This window comes from Carassius carassius, chromosome 8 (genome assembly GCF_963082965.1).
Source record: "Carassius carassius chromosome 8, fCarCar2.1, whole genome shotgun sequence".
Classification (NCBI taxonomy): Eukaryota; Metazoa; Chordata; class Actinopteri; order Cypriniformes; family Cyprinidae; genus Carassius; species Carassius carassius.
In genome coordinates, this window is record NC_081762.1 from 32,904,836 (window position 1) to 32,924,997 (window position 20,162).

The following is a 20,162-nucleotide window of genomic DNA, read 5'->3' on the forward strand; positions in this document are numbered from 1 at the left end:
TTTCCAGCGAGTTTAGTGATCTGGCTCTCATGGCTGGACGAGTTGGACTTGAATTCATTAGTGAGTTCAGTTACAGCTTTCTCTTGTTTGGTCATGAAATCATGCAACTGGTCCCAGTTACCTTGTGCTCGTGCAGTGAGTTGACCAATCTCTCTTCCAGGTGTTGGGAGAGTTCTAGGCAGGTCATACTGTACCCCTGAAGATGAAGAATGTTGGTGAAGCAGCGGCTGGAGATGATGTCCCAGGTGATGGAGTGCATAATTGCATGGGTTCTGGAGGTCTTGGTTCCCGTGGGAAAGGTTGATTTGGAATGCTGCCTCCCAAAGGTGTGGACACAAACTGCACATGTGGTCCTGGCTGCACAATGCGACTGAACTGGGTGGGCGTGTGGCAGAAAGTTGGAGCATAGGATTCCTGAGGAGCTGGACGGTACATAGGTGGCCAATTACGGGTGGCCACATCCGGAGCCTCCATTTCGACAAAGGTTGAGTGTGGGGAAGGGTGCTCTGCCATGATTATGTAAAGGAAATATAATATCAATAAATGATGCAATAAAAGTGTTTCAAATCAGTAGTGTGTATGTCAGTTAATTCATATAATTTACCTTGCCTTTTAATTGTACAAATGTAGTTCACAGTTCACAACATTAAGCAAGTGTCTCAAAACAATTGTCAAAAAAGTCAATCAAAAAAGAAAAAAAAATATATATATTTTTTTTTTTTGGAAAGCATAAATCAGGGTAATTAGTCACAGATCACCAATCACGTTGAGGTCACGAATTACACAATAAATCCTCACTGCAGTCAGATAATAGGTTTCAATTAAAGTTGCTCTTCATTACGATTTCAAAAAAAAAAATAAAAAAAAATGTGTGGCAACCAAGAAAATTTGGTTAACAGGAAGTTCAAAATTCCCAGGTTTGAGAAAATTAACAGGTGTAGCAAAAAGGATTCCCACACTTAAGTTCCAAAATTCAAAACTTCCCAATTATGTAAATACAAAAAGAAAATAACAATTCAAGTAAAGAAAAAAATTAAATTCAATAAGTCAATGCAAATTCACATTCACAAGTAGTCACGTATTCACACTCAATTGTGTTCAAGTCCCTTGTCGGGCGCCACTCTGTAACAGTGGTGGTGGCTGCCCTAAACTTAAATTATTATTTTTTTACCGACAAATTCGGGCGCCAGACAGTTTTCTAAAACTGACAAAAATCAAACAACCCAGGATAGCAAAAGAAAACCACTGATTACATACGAAAACAAGTATTTCAAAACAAGTTGGAATTTATTGCATAATGTCCATAAACATTATAAAAAAAAATACTTATTTCGAAAAAAACAACCAAACAAACAGTAAATAAAGAAATAGATAGATATAGTTCTTAACGTAACAGTTAAATTTCTCAGTTCCAAATCAGTGTTCACACAATCACAAACGCTATAAAGGAAATCCCAGGTCATACTGGTCACACTCTAGCTGGGCGTCAACACTGGCAGATTCGTGTGTCCATATTCACGCCAAACTTTACATATAACCAAAAGAGAAAGAGGAAAAAACATTTTGAATTCACATTTCGTGGTTGAATACTCAAACAAAATGCAAAACTTTAAAGATCAACGATAAGGCATTCAACTTAATCAAAAAGCACGAATAAGCAATAAAACAAATGTGCGGATCTGAATGGAATGTGTGTGTGTCTGATAGCGTGTGAATAAGTGTAGTGTGAGATTGCGCGTCGGGCACACTGACCAATTTTGGCGGACAGAATCGCAAACTGGAGAGTGTAGTTGGACCTCGTCTGGCTCAAGGAAGGAAGTTTAACGCCTTGGACTCGTTTGAGAGTGAACCGCTCACCAACAACAGCCGATCTTTAAGGTGCGTCGCTATGGAATCGCCAGACTCCACGTCGCATCAGACAGCGTGCGCGGGAAGCCTCAGTTCAAACAAACGCCGCCTTCCACTCCACATGGTAACCATTTACTTCACTCTCCTTCTCACGAATCGAAACATACCCCGATGACGTGTCCTCCTTCCACCTGACTAAATAGGCCTCACCTCCATTTCCCTTTCCGCCATTAATTACTCACTCCACCCTTTCCGTTAAAAGTGAAAGTGAAAGTAAACGTAAACATGGCTGTATAGTTTACTGCACTGTCACAACAGTGCGTCAATAAAGCAAAATGACAGTTAAAGGCATTTCGTCATTGAAATCGGTGATGTCATCATTCAGCTAAGTTCAGTTTAAATAGTATCTGTGCAATAATTTGCAATCAAGTCAACAATATCGCTGTACATGAAGTGTCCCCAGCTATGCCTGCCAGAGGCAACAGAGGCAAGGAACCAAAACTCGATCGGTGAAAAAAATGGAGAAAAAACCCGGTGAGAAACCAGGCTCAGTCGGGGAGACAGTTCCCCTCTGGTCAGAAGAAACCAGCAAATCAGCTCCAGGCTGCAGAAAAGTCAGACTGTGCAGAAGAATCATCTGTTTCCTGTGGTCTTGTCCTGGTGGTCGTCTGAGACAAGGTCTTTACAGGGGATCTGTATCTGGGGCTCATCTAGTTGTCCGATAGGGCTAGAGGTGTTTCAGGGCCATAGAGGTCCTTTCTAGGTGTTGATCAACCATCTTGTCTGGATACTGACTGGATCCGGGTGACTGAAGCAGCCCACTGATCTGGATACAGACTGGATCTGGTGGCTACGGTGACCTCGGAATAAGGGATTTCTTTAAAAGACTCTTTTATTCATATAAGATTTTCTCCAACTTTTCCGATGGAGGCATGAGAAAGAGATTGCCTTGATTGGGCTTGTGGTTATTGGTGGACCAAGGACAGAGCTACATCAAAATGCAATAGCAGAATCAATTTGGCCGTCCGCAAACACGCTGCAGGAGGGCGTGCCACTGGTCATCGTCTGTATTTGCACTCTCTGCGTTTGCGCTGTCAGCACTTAGTGTTTATTTAGCTGGCATGGGAAGGCAGCACTTTCTTGTACGTGACGGGATGCAAATTCTGGAAGGCTCTCTTTAGTGACGGGTCCAAACAAAGATCTCATCAGCTCCTCTAGCCCTATCGGCGACTCGTGCACTTCGAGCCTTCTTAGCGACGGCGCAAGTGGCTGACTGCTGACTGCATTGGTGGTATAGTGGTGAGCATAGCTGCCTTCCAAGCAGTTGACCCGGGTTCGATTCCTGGCCAACGCATGTCCTTTGGCTCGGGCTGATGTCGAAGCAGAACTCCTTCTGTGACCTGTGGCTCCTCCCAAAACTTTTGGATGGATCATTCGGAAGCCGAAAAGAGCTAGCTCTCCCCGTCGGGGAATCGAACCCCGGTCTTCCGCGTGACAGGCTGAGATACTGTCCACTATACTAAAGAGGAGCTGCGCATGCTGCCATTTCTCCCCCAACCGACGCTACTGCACCGACATAACTAAACAATGCATGGCTTTTTCTGACGCTGACACAGCCCTAGCACCGTCAAATTCCGGATGGACCCATCATTAGCTAAAGTCGCATAACATTTGGAACACTACCCGTTGCAGGGGTCATTGTTTGGACTTTTTTTAATTGCGCTTTAAACAAAAAGGATTGTGTCAATGCAACTGAACAACATTAATTAGGAACACAGTGCGTCAATAAAGCAAAATGACAGTTAAAGGCATTTCGTCATTGAAATCGATGATGTCATCATTCAGCTAAGTTCAGTTTAAATAGTATCTGTGCAATAATTTGCAATCAAGTCAACGATATCGCTGTACATGAAGTGTCCCCAGCTATGCCTGCCAGAGGCGACAGAGGCAAGGAACCAAAACTCGATCGGTGAAAAAATGGAGAAAAAACCCGGTGAGAAACCAGGCTCAGTCGGGGAGACAGTTCTCCTCTGGTCAGAAGAAACCAGCAAATCAGCTCCAGGCTGCAGAAAAGTCAGACTGTGCAGAAGAATCATCTGTTTCCTGTGGTCTTGTCCTGGTGGTCGTCTAAGACAAGGTCTTTACAGGGGATCTGTATCTGGGGCTCATCTAGTTGTCCCGGTCTCCGCTGTGTTTCAGGGCCATAGAGGTCCTTTCTAGGTGTTGATCCACCATCTTGTCTGGATACTGACTGGATCCGGGTGACTGAAGCGGCCCACTGATCTGGATACAGAATGGATCTGGTGGCTACGGTGACCTCGGAATAAGGGATTTCTTTAAAAGACTCTTTTATTCATATAAGATTTTCTCCAACTTTTCAGATGGAGGCATGAGAAAGAGATTGCCTTGATTGGGCTTGTGGTTATTGGTGGAACGAGAACAGAGCTACATCAAAATGCAATCGCAGAATCAATTTGGCCGTCCGCCAACACGCTGCAGGAGGGCGTGCCACTGGTCATCGTCTGTATTTGCACTCTCTGCGTTTGCGCTGTCAGCACTTAGTGTTTATTTAGCTGGCATGGGAAGGCAGCACTTTCTTGTACGTGACGGGATGCAAACTCTGGAAGGCTCTCTTTAGAGACGGGTCCAAACAAAGATCTCATCAGCTCCTCTAGCCCTATCGGCGACTCGGGCACTTCGAGCCTTCTTAACGACGGCGCAAGTAGCTGACTGGTGACTGCGTTGGTGGTATAGTGGTGAGCATAGCTGCCTTCCAAGCAGTTGACCCAGGTTCGATTCCCGGCCAACGCATGTCCTTTGGCTCGGGCTGTTGTCGAAGCAGAACTCCTTCTGTGACCTGTGGCTCCTCCCAAAACTTTTGGATGGATCGTTCGGAAGCCGAAAAGAGCTAGCTCTCCCCGTCGGGGAATCGAACCCCGGTCTTCCGCGCGGGAGCCGAAAATAGTTAAGCTTAACTTCTCTTAACTTTTCCCATTCATTCTCTATGGTAGTGCTTAACACTACGGATGCAATATATTTGTGGCCACACGTAGATTTCCTGGCGCTGTTTCGATTCTTCCGTGGCGGGGAATTCAAACAGCAGATACTCATCTGTCAATAATTCGCTCTGAAGGAGAGGAGACGCGTTTTACGATCGGAGATTTCTTCACGAAATTGTTTTGTTTGAACAACATACGCTGCCAAACTCCCAACAAGCAGGTAAAGTGAATCCTGTGTTTCTTTTAAAAAAACTAAACCAAAAAAAAAACTTACAATTAATTACTTATTATATTATCATATAATCATACTTATGTGATTAATTATAGCATCTGTTTTGAATGTTATGTGATTTTCAAGACTTTAGTGCAAATATATAAATATATATATATAAAATTGTCAACATTTACTGTATGGTACAACTTAAAATAACTATTTCCTATGTTAAATTAACTTTATTCCTGTGATGCAAAGCTGAATTCTTCAGCATCATTTATACTCTTCAGTGTGTCATATGATCCAGAAATCATTATTTATATGATTATTTGCTCACAAAACATTTCTTATTGTAATCAATGTTGATATTATCATTGTCACTACAATGATGAAAGCACATTATTTTCGGAAGGTTGACGTGATGCTGAAGACTGGAGTAATAATTCAGAAAATTCAGCTTTTCATAACAGGAATAAATTACAATGATTAGAAAATATATTCAAATATAAAAAAATAAAAAAAAAATTGTAAAAATAAAGACACACACACACACACACACATACATACATACATATATATATATATATATATATATATATATATATATATATATATATATATATATATATATATAATGAATTATAAAATACATTTGATATATTTAATTTGAATCTATATTTCAGGAATGTTAAGATGATGCATGCTGTGTCAAGACCCATCCACCCGTCTCACTCCACCATAACATCACACCAGACACTGAAGGGAAGGGTTTCTTCCGGATGCAGGTAAATAAATAATTCATACAGGCACTTATGTGTGTAAACTGTCTGTCTCATATGTGCACACAACACCAAGACATTATATTTTAATAAAGTAATGCTGTTAATCTTCTGTAGAACACCACACCATCTGCCATAACTGCGTCCCTCGTTCAGCTCACACTGGACCCCTCAGAACGGCTGGTCTTCGTGTTGGACCATAGATGGACAGATCTGTTGAGAACTGCCTCTCTTGAACATCTCTTGGCAACGCAACATAGGAGCAAGGATCTTCTTAAACGGGTTGTAGGCTTGTTTTTTTTTCTGTGTCTTCCACAAATTGTATTATTATTAATATTATTGTAGCTGTTGTTGTTTAATCTACAATTTTAAATTATTTAATTGATTTCCATTTGTTAAATAAAACATCAGAAGTATTGGCCTTGTTTACACTGTACTTTAGTGTGTTAATTAATTGTATTGACTTGCTTTATTTTATCTTGCTCAGTTTTGTAAACACTAAATGTTAGTAACGGCTATTATTAAACTCCGTAAATAAATATTTTATTTAAAATACTCTTACCAGTCAAATGTTTTTCAGCAGTAAGATTTTTAATGTTTTTTGAGAATTTCTTCTGCTCACCAAGCCTGCCTTTATTTTATCCAAAGTACAGCAAAAACTGTAGCATTTTAAATATTCTTACTATTTTAAATCAGCTGCTTTCTATTTCAATTCAATTCAATTCAAGTTTATTTGTATAGCGCTTTTTACAATACAAATTGTTACAAAGCAACTTTACAGAAAATTATGTTTCTACAATATTTAGTAGTAGCTAGTAGTTTGTGCACATATGACAGGATTTGTAGAAAAATTCATACAAGACGTAGTCAGCCAGACGATGAACATTATTAATTTTATTAATAATTAATAATTATTATATGATGCAGTCACACTTGTAGCAATATTTGTTAGTTCTGTTTGTTGATTCAAGGTTAGGATCATCTGGGGTCCTCTGAGGGTCAGCATCATCTCTTTTCAGGTGTTCTGGATCCAGACTGGAGCTTGTGTAAATCCTAGTTACCACGGGATGAAGATCCCAGCAGAAACAGAGACACATATAGAGACATCATTAGCATAGCTGCTGATCCAACAGAGTAAAGTTAATTAGTTTAACCCAAGCTAAAGAATAAGAATGCGTATTTGATCAGATGCAACTACACTCACAATTTAGGAGATACATTATTCGAATGCTTGGCGAAAGAGATGCGTTTATAATCTAGATTTAAACAGAGAGAGTGTGTCTGAACCCCGAACATTATCAGGAAGGCTATATATTTGAATATATACTGTAATTTATTTCTGTGATGCACAGCTGTATTTTCAGCATCATTCATCCAGTCTTCAGTGTCACACGATCTTCAGAAATCAGAATAATATGATGATTTACTGCTCAAGAAAAATGTATTATTATTATTATTACTGTTGTTGTTATGTTATGTTGAAAACAGCCGAGTACAATCTTTTCAGTTTCTTACATGAATAGAAAGTTCAGAAGAACAGCATTTATCTGAATATATATATATATATATATATATATTTTTTACATTTTCATCATCAACATTTTTCATCTTTATCATCACTTTTAATCAATTTAAATCATCCTTGCTAAAAAAAAAAAAAAGGCATTAATTTCTGTCATTTCTTTCCCCCCAAAAGAATGGTACAATCTATATTGTTAAGAAAGCTTTTTATTTCAAATAAATGCAGATCTTTGGATCTTTCTATTTAAAGAATCCCTGGGGGGGGTTTAAAATATTGATAATAATAATAATAATAATATTTTTTCTTGATCAGTAAATCATCATATTATTCTGATCATTTTACTATATGTTCAAATAGAAAGCAGTTATTTTAACTAGTAAAAATATTTCAACAATATTATTGCTTTTACTGTATTTTGGACCAAATAAAGGCAGGCTTGGTGAGAATTAAAAATCTTACTGTTCAAAAACATTTAAGTGGTAGTGTAATATATTTTTTTTCTGTGTTCTCCACAACTTTAGATTTTATTATTGTTGTTGTTGTTGAATCTATACATTTAAATATTTTCATGTATTTCAATTTGTTAATTAAAATACTATAAGTATGTGGCCTTGTTTGAACTGTATTGAACTGTGTGTTAAGTTTTATTGATTAAAAAATGTATACATTTTGTTGATCTTCTTTTAAATTGATATTACATTTTATTTACTTGCTCAGATATGTAAACACTGAATGTTAATAACTGTTACCATTAAACATACATAATTATTTAATATAAAACATATTTGTATTGTTTTTTCTGTTCTCCACATCTTTATTTTTATTATATCTGTTGCTGTTGTTTAATAACCTATGATTATTTTATGTATATTTATTTAATCATTATATATTTTTGTTATTTTTTCTTTTAATTTTTATAAGTATATTACTTTACTATAAATAAAATGAAAAACTTACTTTTTTGTGAGTTTTAGTTATATTTCATATATATGGGTTTTCTGTACAGTTATACACATATAAATAGACGTATCTTTATAAATAAAGGCCTGAAACATTATCAAAGTGTTCTTTTTAATTATTCACATTTTTCTATATTAAAAATAACTATTCCCTATTATAATGTATATGTTTCTTAAGATCTTTGCACATTTTGTACACCATACAAAAGAACAATTATTACAAGATTTATTTTTATCTTTGTTCACAAAGTTCATCTATTATATGTTAATCGTACTTAAAGTGTACCTAGATGAAAAAATGAATACAAACTCATTTTATGGTATTTGTGGCCGAGACGGGATTCGAACCTCTAATTCTGTGTATTTTTTTCGTCCCGCCTCCCTGGAATTTCCTTCGTTGCTATTGGCTAGTTAGCGCTCTACACCTATCCGTGACTGGCCTCCGCGTGACAGGCGGAGATACTGTCCACTATACTAACGAGGAGCTGCGCATGTTGCTGTTTCTCCCCCAACCGACGCTACTGCACCGACATAACTGAACAATGCATGGCTTTTTCTGACGCTGACACAGCCCTAGCACCGTCAAATTCCGGATGGACCCATCATTAGCTAAAGTCGCATAACATTTGGAACACTACCCGTTGCAGGGGTCATTGTTTGGACTCTTTTTAATTGCGCTTTAAACAAAAAGGATTGTGTCAATGCAACTGAACAACATTAGTTAGGAACACAATGCGTCAATAAAGCAAAATGACAGTTAAAGGCATTTCGTCATTGAAATCGGTGATGTCATCATTCAGCTAAGTTCAGTTTAAATAGTATCTGTGCAATAATTTGCAATCAAGTCAACGATATCGCTGTACATGAAGTGTCCCCAGCTATGCCTGCCAGAGGCGACAGAGGCAAGGAACCAAAACTCGTTCCTAAAAGTTAAATAATATTAAAAAATATATAAAAAAGGGTTTTTTTTTTTCTGAGATGTGGCCAGTCTTGCTGCCAGGTCACTCTCTTTTGCAGAGCGAAGAGCAGCCACATCCTCTGGATCCCACTGAAAGATGCACGTGGACAGACGTGCCATGAAGATCCCGTAGAGTGGATGAGCCTCTGTTGTGACACCTGCAGCAAATCGCCGCATGAAGTGCCAGATGTCGAGGCGCACTACAAGCTCATCCCACTCCGAAAACATGATCTTCACCCGCGATTGGCCATACTGACTGCAGCGGTCACTTTTGGGGCTGCCTCTCCTGCCTCTCGGTAGCGTTTCATCAGACCAGCTGCCATGGAGTCCAGTCCATGTCCCTCGGCAGCTGTCAGCACAGAGACAAGGACCTGGCCGTGTTCATTTCCGACATTTGTGCACCAGGCAGCTGTTCCTGAAGCAGCACCGGCAAGTTTCTTTGTAACCTAATGGGAAAAATAAAAGATGTGCTCTTTATGTATGCACATCACACACATATCCATATCTGGCAAATTTCTGGATATAAACAGGGCTTTGATACCTTTTTTGTCGAATCCATCTTGAGAACACAGCCAAAGACAGATGTTAATTTGGCCTTGACCTCGTGCAGTCGCCCCAGAACATCCCTGGCATACACGGCTAACAGCCACTTAGGTTTAGGCAGGGCAGGTAAAAGTGGAGGATCAGCAAACACAGGAGGCTGCACAAGGGAGGACCTTGTGAATGGTTCGCAGGCAGTCAGGTACTGCAAGACACGCTGTGTCCATGCCTCACTGTGCTGTTCCATCAGCTTCCTGTAAAGCTGAGTCACACTGTTGCCCAGTGTCCTCTCCCTCATCATCCCCAGCACCCGGTTGTCACATGAGTATCTAAGGAAGCAACAGTATAATCATGCAAATGCTTTAGTTGGTAAAAAATAACCCATATAAAAGCACCTAATAATGAATGATTGTCATTATGAATTACCTCTATGTCAGCAAAGCTGGAAACTGACTGCGGTGGCCCATATCCAGCTGTCCTAGGATGTCCTCAGACCAGGCAGGATATTTCTTTTTGCAGCGTTTGCACTCCAGATACTCAGTGGCAAGGTCATACCACCCGTCGATGTCCAAGACCTTACGCACGGTACGGTAAATTCCTGCCGCTGTTAGTCTGTGCTTACCACAGTCTGGGCGAACACAGACAAGAGGAAATAACCACATCTTCAGCGGCATCCATAAGAAAAGGGGCCGACAGAAGAAGAGGTCAGGTGAGGCAGGGGGCTGAGTGTTTATTAAAGGGGGCTGAGGAGGATACCACCAAAGTTTCAGCTGGGACACTAGTTCTGACTTGCCGGTTCGTGGGTTGGCCTTAAATAGTGTGTTCCGGATCCACTCATGCTGGAAAGGTGGAAGTTGATCTTTCCAGTGACTTGGAAGCTCAGCTGGTGGCTGGTGATGTGAAGGAGCTGGTGCCTTGGCAGTTTCCACTGATGGAGATGGACCAGCACAGTCCTCTGAGTGAATAGTAAAAAAAAAAACAATAAGGATGACTGTTGCATTTGATAGTAATATGCCATAAATGCAGCGCACAAACAGCCTGCAAAGCACAATTTTTGGACAAGTATTCATAATTATTATGTTATATTTAGGAACGAGAGTGAAGAAAGTGGTACTAGTGTTAAGGAAGCAAAGAACACAGCATACACTATATTAATTTAAGGAGAATGGAATCAGTGCAGCTCACTGAGAATGAGGATCAGATGGAATGGAGGAAGGAAAATGTGGTGTGATGAATTAAGTGTAAAGCAACGAAGCCCACGGACATGAAGCATACACACAGATAGAGTAAGGAAAAACTGTTCCTCTAATCATTAGAACAATGAATCTCCACCATCCTGTCTGCTCAGGGAGAGCTGAAGAGTGTGTGAGAAGAGCAAGCGGTGTGAAAAAGTTATCTGGTGATTATCTAACAACGGGTAAGTTCGGAAACGCAAATAAATACACTGACACCTTGGAACATCCTTACGGTTTTGAAGAAGTGCACTCAAAGAAAGCATCCCGCTTGAGGCATGATATGATATAATTCTGTATTGTAAACAAAACATATTTTAAAATGTTGATTATTTTCCCCGAAGAAATAACGCTTCTCAGTGTGTTTTCACAAAACATTCTTGTAATATGTGCATTTGTGTCATATGCCACACCTGTATTTAGCTGTGCTTCACATTGTGATGCAGCAAATACCAGCTCCTCATCGTCATCTTCAGCAGTGGGAACGGACTTGCCTGGAGCACAAATGTTAAAACTATCATTGTGAACAGTACACAGAGACAAACATATGTAAGATGGTGCTTACTTACCAGTAGCGAAAAGCTGCATGGGGGGCAAATGTTTGGCTGGGGGTTCTGCTGCTGGAGGAGGTAAAGTGGACTGCAATAATGGATCTGGAAACGGCAAGTTGACAAGTTTGCCATAATGATAAATTAATATATGTAGAAATGCTGTAGGTAAAATTCTATATTCACACTCCTACTCACAGGGTTTAACTGGTGACGTGAGTTTTTTCGCCAGCTGTGAAGGCGACAAATTTTTGCCACGTGCCAACAGCGCTTTCACAGTTGCGGTCTTCTGTACACCAGTTTGGATAGCTGCAGGTGGAGGTGCAGTGGTTGCAGAAGCACTGGAGGTTGCAGCGTGAGGTGCAGGCTGACGTACGCTGGTGCCCACAGCAGAAGCCCGTCTTTTCAGGACATATGTCTTGAAAATGGCCATGTTGGTTTTGGGCCTGGCATCTGCCTTAACGAGGTACCTGATGAGTGCTTGAGCCTCGTTGCTCTGGTCCTCATAAACATCTTTCATGGACCGGCCCTGGAAGTCACCAAACTCCACCATCAAGCAGCCCTGGTCTCCAGTTGCCCGGGCTTCTGCCTGCATTTCCTGCTTCCTCTGATACTTCTCCACTTCTTCTGCCATCTCTCTAATTTGAGAAGAGTACTGTAGGAACAGTTGTTTATTTTCTGACAGGGGTGTTGTCTGTGCCGTCTCATTGGAAATGCTGAGCACCAAATACACGGCATACCCCAGAGAGTTTTCCAGGAGCCATCTAAATCTCTGGCCCTGGTACTTCCCAAACTGAAGTTTGCAGTGAGCCAGTACTAAAAACTGGTCACTGGGGTCTCCACCGTTTGTGCTGACAAAAGTACTAGCCTCTGACAGCACCTCCTCCTTAGGTTTGGCCCTTCCAGACTCCACATTTTCAGACGCCTCGCCTCCGCCGAAGGTGCCATGAGGAGTCGGCTTGATGTTGCCGATTGCCGTTGAAAAGAGGGATATGCATACATTTTCTGAAATGAAAATCAGAAAAAGACTACTACCTTTTGCAATCTAAAAGACACCTGTATGTTAAGTGTGTAACAATAATTTAACAAGCTACGCATAAACTATATTACTGTGGTAATAAACATGGCCATGACATAAACTGTCCTGAAGATGAGTTTTCTACAAAGGACAGGAATCCCTGACATATAAAATATGTAACGTCAATATGAAGTCTGAAATTTCCTTTTATTTTCAATGCTGTCATCTTAAACCATGATTACACACACACCAGGCTACAAAATATTACATTAAATATTTCATACTTCAAATGTTGTCATCTTATCCCAGGGTTACACCAGGTGCTTTTACCTCTTAAAATCTCAGCCATTTTTCTGTGTTTTTAACTTTCTGGTCTACCTAAATTAAAATGAGCACTATTCCCACATACTTTGGCCCATATGGATACATTTGGCCTTTTTTTGTTTGTTTTTAGTTAAGACTCTCAATGTTTTTTTTATAAAAAACAAGTCATTATTATTACATTATTTTAGAAAATATCAATTATTTCTTGGTAAATGCAGTTTTCCATATCTCCACAACAATTTGGTAACGATTTTTACAATTAAAATGTGTGTGTGTTATTATGTGTTAATACCAAATATAAATGTAAATAGTTTAATCATTATTTTCATTCATAGGGCCCAGAAACCATGATTTCTTAGACAAAAAACACATCATTGTTGACAGTAGCATAGTTTAATTAGCTGACGGTCGATAAGTTTAACTTATCTGATCATTTATCATGTGAAAAGTTACAGGTTCACAGGTACTGAAGAAAGCATGAACTGTACACGCTAGCTAGCTATACTGACACGATTCATTTTCCAAAAATACACACTGTATATGAACAAATAATGACCAGTTTTCAATGAATAAAGTAATAGCCTTAACTTTAACAAAGATGACAACAACGGCGATTGGTCAAAAGGAGGCCACAGGAGAGAAACGCGATTGATCAAAAGTAAGCCACGGAAGAGAAACGCGATTGTTCAAAAGTAAGCCACAGGCGAAACGCGATTGGTCAAAAGTAAGCCACAGGCGGAACGCGATTGGTCAAAAGTAAGCCACAGGCGAAACGCGATTGGCTCATGTGGGCTTACTTTGGGCTTACTTTGGCTCAGTCGGTGGGAAGCAGTGGGCGCAAGCGACAGGTAGCGGGATCGATGCCTGCATTCTCCAAGTTGGCTCCTGCCCTTTTACTCACACATCCCTAGATCAGTGGTTTTCAATCCTGTCCTGGAGGCATCCCTGCCCTGCACATTTCGCATTTCCCCTCATCTAACACACCTGTTTCAAATCATCAGCTCATTAGTAGAGACTGCAAGACCTGATTTGGGTGTGTCTAATAAGGGAGACAATAAAAATGTGCACGGCAGGGGTGCCTCCAGAACAGGTTTGAGAACCACTGATCTAAAGAGACAGACTGAGCATCGATGCAATGCGGCCACACTCTCTACGTTAGTTAATTTTTTTGAACTAAAAGGTGCCGAAAAGTATTTCAGACATTGTCCTGTGCAAACTGGTGGCAAAATAGGTCCCACCGAGATTTAAACTCAGATCACTGGATTCAGAGTCCAGAGTACTAACCATTACACCATGGAACCTTAACTGGTGCAGCTGTTGCTCACAGGGCCACAAACACTGGCACCATCGCCAAACTAGTGCTGTTTTATCTTTTCCTGCGGCAAGAAAGCACACAGGCTCCACCGAGATTTGAACTCAGATCGCTGGATTCAAAGCCCAGAGTGCTGACCATTACACCATGGAACCGAAACTGCTTAGTTGGAGGCCAACTTGGAAACAGATAGCTCTCTGGCTGTGAGGAAGCAGTTATACAGAGAGGTTGGAACCCAGTGATTTTTGGTCAATGGCCCGCCTCAAAAAAGGGAAAAGTGTGGGAGATGTTGCCGAATCCCGGGATCAAACCAGGGACCTTGAGATCTTCAGTCTAACGCTCTCCCAACTGAGCTATTTCGGCTACAACAAAGCTCTGCTTAGCAAGCAGGGATTTCAGTGAGATCACCCTACTCTTTGTCGGAGCTGAAGAGCACAGCAGAGATGAGCCCCCAGACAATAAAAAACAGCTGGCCAGTACAGGGATCGAACCCGCGACCTTGGCGTTATTAGCACCACGCTCTAACCAGCTGAGCTAACCGGCCTGGCTTAGCCATCCGTGTCTGCCTGATTAGCAAAAACCTGCGATAATGTTTGTGAATGCAATGAGACAATAAAGCTTCACGTTTTAACCTGAACAAGGGCTCGTCCGGGATTTGAACCCGGGACCTCTCGCACCCAAAGCGAGAATCATACCCCTAGACCAATGAGCCTTCTTCTTCTGGTGAAATTAACCAAAATCCAACATTTTTTCTATGAATATTTTTACATTATTATGGGATATTCGGGGGATCCCTAGAGGGCGAGGGGCCTAACGTATGCGACCAACCACGAGTTCCTGGGTGGTCCGGCTCCTGAGTTATAACGGTTCAAATTCCAAATTTTGGGGGGCCGTAACTTGGACCCCCGGGGTCATAGGGACTTGGGGCTGGTGTCGTCGCATAGAGGGCCCCCTGGTCTGACTTTGTCCCGATTTCGGTGCAGCTTGGCCCCGTTTTGGCGGAGTTACAGCTTGGCAAAATGTGTGACATTTTGGTTACCATTCACCACGTGGTTAAATTAACCAAAATCCAAAATTTTTTCTATGCATATTTCTTCAGTATAATGGGATAAAATTTACAAAAATTGATTCCTCTGAGTGCCCTGCGTACAGTAGAGGTGTTTTCTTTAATAATATGGCACACATTTGAAATAAATAAAGTTAAATACAGTTGCTATTTAATGAACAGTGAGACACGCACCACTTGTGGTGCACAAGTGTGCCAAAATTCTAAGCTCGTTTTTATGCAAATTCTTCAGTATTTTGGGATAAAACTTGCAAAAATGGATTCCTCTGAATGCCCTTTGTACAGTACAAGTGTTTTCTCTAGGCCTCATCATAATTTTCTTCCGACTTCCACCCCCCTCGAGCTGCCTTCTCTAGCCGGGGAGGGTGCACCCTGGCCGGCATGGATGAGTAGGTGCGAGGGGGGTGGATGGTACTATTATTTTGCTAATATCTCCGCGAAGCGGTGGACCCCGGGGCTGAAATTCGGGGATCCCTAGAGGGTCGAGGGGCCTACCGTATGCGACCACCCTCGAGTTCCTGGGTGGTCCGGTTCCTTAGTTATAACGGATATAATTCCACATTTTGGGGGGCCGTAACTCGGACCCCCGGGGTCATAGGGACATGGGCCTGTGTCGTCGGATAGAGGGCCCACTGGTCTGACTTTGTCCCGATTTTGGTGCAGTTTGGCCCCGTTTTGGCGGAGTTACAGCTTGGCAAAATGTGTGACATTTTGGTTAACATTCACCTCATGTGGTGAAATTAACCAAAATCCAACATTTTTTCTATGCATATTTCTACAGTATTATGGCATAAAATTTACAAAAATGGATTCCCCTTAGTGCCCTGAGTACAGTACAAGTGTTTTCTCTAGGCCTCATTCTAAAATTTTTCTTCCGACTTCCACCCCCCTCGAGCTGCCTTCTCTAGCCGGTTTCAAATTATCAGCTCATTAGTAGAGACTGCAAGACCTGATTTGGGTGTGTCTAATAAGGGAGACAATAAAAATGTGCAGGGCAGGGGTGCCTCCAGGACAGGTTTGAAAACCACTGCCCTAAATAGACAGACTGAGCATCGATGCAATGCGGCCACACTCTCTACGTTAGTTAATTTTTTCTGACTAAAAGCTGCCAAAAAGTATTTCAGACATTGTCCTGCGCAAACTGGTTGCAAAATAGGCAGGGCACCAGAAACATCTGAGACACAACAGGGGCAGTTGGTGTGTCAGGAACCAATGGGTGTGGTGCTGTCGGCCTGGGACAAATTGGCCTTAACTGGGTGGACGTGGCTGAACGCTGAGGGTGTACGGCTGATGGCCAGATTGAAGTTGCTGTGGCAGATGTACAGGTAGCTGAGGGCCCAATCTTTCTAAACTTGGTCTTTGCTGTCCAGCTGTGTCTGGTGGCATCTGGTAGGTATGCAACTGGTGGCTATATTGTGGAGGCACAACAGGCTGTACTCGTGCTGGAGGCAAAGCATCCAAAGCCACTGGACGTGCCTCTGGAAGGTCCAGCCCTTGCAACAGCAATGAGACCTCCTGACCTTTTAAACGGTAATTGTGTCACGTCGTAAGAGTCCTATGATTTACCTCAACTAGCTGAAGGGTTGTGTCACTCATCACCGTTCCATTGCTCAAGATTAGCTGCCGAATTCTTCTGTAATCACGAAGAATGAGATCCCATCTAGACAGAGATTCTGTCCGCTGTTTTTTGGGGCTTCGGTGGATGTTACATAACCTTATGAAAATCATTTCAACAAGGCAAAAGCAATTAGGCCACTGTGCTGGAGAGCCGCTAGAACCCAAAACACACCTTTTTGTGCTTTCGACACCAGGAGTGAAGACAGCTTTCTTTTTCGGGGACCTAAAACGTCCTGTAAGTAGCCTGTCTTGATGACGAGCAGCATACACTACCCTGTCTTTATCAAATTTGTCCAGGTTCTGCCAAAAACCCACAATGGTCGCAACTTGTTGGTTGGTAAGTGTGAGGCTTGTCTGTGTGCGCAGCTCCACCAGACACTCCACCAACGCATCCACCCGGTCCATTCCAGGAATGCAGTGCTCGTCAACAGCCTGGAAATATATAACTGTTGGTTAGGTATTTACATGCTGTTAAGTAAGTTTACTGCTTAATGGCAAATAACTAAATGAGTCACAATTCGTATAGAAAAGGACATTTTACCATTGCTGAGGGTGTATCTAAAGGAGCCTGGACACTGAGCAGTGGTGGAGTCTGGACACTGGGCACTGGTGCAGCTACACTGGGCACTGGTGCAGCTGAAGGAGCCCGGACTCTGAGCAGTGGTGGAGCCAGGACACTGGGCACTGGTGCAGCTGAAGGAGCCCGGACTCTGAGCAGTGGTGGAGCCTGGACACTGGGCACTGGTGCAGCTGAAGAAGCCCGGACTCTGAGCAGTGGTGGAGCCTGGACACTGGGCACTGGGGCAGCTGAAGGAGCCCGGACTCTGAGCAGTGGTGGAGCCAGGACACTGGGCACTGGTGCAGCTGAAGGAGCCCGGACTCTGGGCAGTGGTGGAGCCTGGAAACTGGCCACTGGTGCAGCTACACTGGGCACTGGTGCAGCTGAAGGAGCCTGGACACTGGGCACTGGTGGAGTCTGGACACTGGGCACTGGTGCAGCTGAAGGAGCCTGGACACTGGGCACTGGTGGAGTCTGGACACTGGGCACTGGTGCAGCTACACTGGGCACTGGTGCAGCTGAAGGAGCCCGCACTCTGGGCAGTGGTGGAGCCTGGACACTGGGCACTGGTGCAGCTGAAGGAGCCTGGACACTGGGCACTGGTGCAGCTACACTGGGCACTGGTGCAGCTGAAGGAGCCTGGACAATGGGCACTGGTGCCGCTACACTGGGCACTTGTGCAGCTGAAGGAGCCTGGACACTGGGCCATTGTGGAGCCTGGACACTGGGCACTGGTGCAGCTACACTTGGCACTGGTGCAGCTGAAGGAGCCTGGACACTGGGCACTGGTGCAGCTGAAGGAGCCTGGACACTGGGCCATGGTGGAGTCTGGACACTGGGCACTGGTGCAGCTGAAGGAGCCTGGACACTGGGCACTGGTGGAGTCTGGACTCTGGGCACAGGTGCAGCTACATTGGGCACTGGTGCAGCTGAAGGAGCCTGGACACTGGGAACTGGTGCAGCTGGTAGAACTGGTGGACCTGAAAGGACTAAGTCATCTGATGCCACAAGATTTGCCACTGTGGCTTCCTCTCCAAAGAAATCAATGAAACCCTCATCCCTTTCCACTTGCTCCTCCACATCTATCTCCTCCAGCAAATGAGAGGTCCTCTCAGAGGTAGGGCACATGTCCTCCAGGGGCTGACTATTCTGCCTCAACAAGTACTGTACTCCAATGAGCTCTCCTGAGGAAATATTTGTAACAGAAAACGTTTTTAATGGAAATTATGCAGAAAGGTTTATTCAGAAATGCAGTAAATATTTTGTTGTCCACTTCTGTATGAACAATATATATCTAATTCAGAGGGCATCATAAAAAGACAGGATTACTCTATATTCTACTATGTATTTTATTTTCTCCCCTGAAACCTAGAACACAGAATAATGTACAAATATTCTGGTAGTATAATTTTTCTCTGATATGTCAAAATTACATTATTACTGTCCAAAAGCAATTGTAATTTTAACAAAAACATGCTACATCATGAGCTGCATTTATCAAAATATTTTTACCTGTGTATACTGCAGGTCGAGTGAAGCTTGGGACCAATTTCCTGCCATACAACTTATTGTAGTTCTCATTGACAGAGTAAACCAGCTCCCCTGTGTAAGAGCGCAGAGTTACATTACATTTACATTACATTTAATCATTTAGCAGACGCTTTCATCCAAAGCGACTTACAAATGAGAACAATAGAAGCAGTCAGGTCAACAAGAGAACAACAACAGTTGAACCTTCATCTGCAACAGCAGCTTCAGCCCGGTCCTGATTCCAGCGTAATAAACCTTCCAGGAGATAAATCTGGAAGTTCAGGCTGTTTGCGCTGTTCCCTAGAAAAAGAAATAGAAAGCCAAATATTGCTTTGAGAAAATGCAAAACAGAAAATTTAATCTGCAAATATCTTGATAAACATGAATTAGTGGCAAAATGTGGTATATTCTGACATGACAAACCTGGAATAAATCTGCTTAGGTGGCAGTGAAATGATTCCAGGGATGTGGAGCCTCTGGCACAACGATAGGTTTTTAGAACCACCCCACCCTTGTTTGTAGTTCCAGTTTCAGTATAGAGCGGCACATTTGGAGGATCTTGGATACAGGTGACGTGCCGCCTCTGGACATTCCAGATGTGCTGCATTCTCACACTGTCAAGTAGTGGAACACCAAAAGCATCATTCCCCTTGCCACCCATGAGCTCTCTGATGAGCATATCAAGGAGGCGGATAGTGGTTTCTTCTCCTCGTGTTCTCCTCAAAAAGCTCAGCTTTAGTTAAATGATGGTCCAGTTCTGCCTCCGTCAGTGTAGGCCAGCCCTGTTGGATGAGTTGCTCCCTTTTGGCCCGTCTCAGCAGAGTGAGATCCCCTGCATCCCACTCAAAAATACAGGATGGCAGCCTAGCCATAAAAGTAGGGTACCACTGGTGGGCATCAGTGGTGCACCCTACTGCCAGACGTCGCATAAAATGCCAAATGTCTAGGCGGAGGATGACATCGGGCCAGCCGCTGAACCGCCTCTTCAATTTAGTCTCTCCCACTGTCTTGCAACAATCACAGTCCACATAAATGACAGTGGGAGGATCAACACCAGCACTCCGGTATCGCTCCATGAGCCCTGCAGCCATGTGGTCTAACCCAGCCCCTTCATTCGCAGTCAGGACACTCATCAGC

General features: G+C 42.7%; 4 non-coding genes across 4 annotated transcripts; all 4 read right to left on the minus strand.

Annotated features, from left to right (window-relative positions):
- Positions 1 to 14,336: 14,336 nt before the first annotated feature.
- Positions 14,337 to 14,408, minus strand: trnaq-uug (transfer RNA glutamine (anticodon UUG)). The gene has a single exon. It is a non-coding gene; the product is annotated as a tRNA-Gln (tRNA).
- A 135-nt stretch (positions 14,409 to 14,543) lies between these two features.
- On the minus strand, positions 14,544 to 14,616 carry trnaf-gaa (transfer RNA phenylalanine (anticodon GAA)). The gene has a single exon. It is a non-coding gene; the product is annotated as a tRNA-Phe (tRNA).
- Positions 14,617 to 14,723: 107 nt separating this feature from the next.
- trnai-aau (transfer RNA isoleucine (anticodon AAU)) lies at positions 14,724 to 14,797 on the minus strand. Its single transcript has one exon. It is a non-coding gene; the product is annotated as a tRNA-Ile (tRNA).
- A 96-nt stretch (positions 14,798 to 14,893) lies between these two features.
- On the minus strand, positions 14,894 to 14,965 carry trnap-ugg (transfer RNA proline (anticodon UGG)). The gene has a single exon. It is a non-coding gene; the product is annotated as a tRNA-Pro (tRNA).
- Between the last annotated feature and the right edge of the window lie 5,197 nt (positions 14,966 to 20,162).